This window comes from Mesoplodon mirus (genome assembly GCF_964341445.2).
Source record: "Mesoplodon mirus genome assembly, chromosome: 12".
NCBI lineage: Eukaryota > Metazoa > Chordata > Mammalia > Artiodactyla > Ziphiidae > Mesoplodon > Mesoplodon mirus.
Window position 1 is genome coordinate 40,053,068 of NC_138988.1, and position 881 is coordinate 40,053,948.

Here is an 881-nt window from a genome sequence, read left to right on the forward strand (position 1 = left end):
TCTGCCTACTTCATAATGTATTTAAAGGGAATTGTGAGTCCCTTTAAAAGTTCTGGGACCACACTTGACTAAAAACCAGAGGCTGGGGCAGCGACATTTCTTTAAGAGGCCAAAGAGCTGTCATGTGGCCTGGCGTCAGGGATGGCCAGATGACCTTCAGTTATTACTCTGAGTCCAAAAACAAACTTGTGATTCAGGTTGATTTACAAGATGCAGTAGGGGCATGAAAAGCCTGCCTGAACCTCTGACATTCTCTTACAAGATGTATTAATTCATAGGATTGAGCAACAGACCAAAAGAGGGGCCACTGTAAAGGAGATAGGAGTTTCAGTTGTGTTCTGAAGGAGCCAGAGAGGATACTGCAGAAGGAAATCAGGCAGATGGTGAGTCACGGGCCCACATGCAACCAGAGAAACTTGGACCTGTAATGCTGGGGGCTATTGCCACAACGGATACCAGCTCGAGCAAAAGTCTATTACAAAATAGAGTGGTGCCGAGATAGCAAGTAATCTGTGTTCTTTTTTTGCGGGGGGGCGTACCACGTGGCTTGTGCGATCTCAGTTTCCCCACCAGGGATGGAACACAGGCCCTCAGCAGTGAAAGCGCAGATTCCTAACCACTGGACACCAGGGAATTCCCTCAAGCTTCATTTAGACATAGTTCCCTTCTGATTTGCCTCTATAGTAGAGGCATTATTCCAGCCTTTAAAAAAAAATTATAAGACAATGTGTGAAGAAAGGAAGTCCCCTGTGATACCAACCTCCAGTGAGTGTTACTGTTAACGTGCTCATAAAGATTTGGAGGAGAGAGCACTATCTCCTCCATCTCCCCACTTCCTCTCCCAGATGGTTTATTAACCCTTCCAAAGAGACACTGCATGT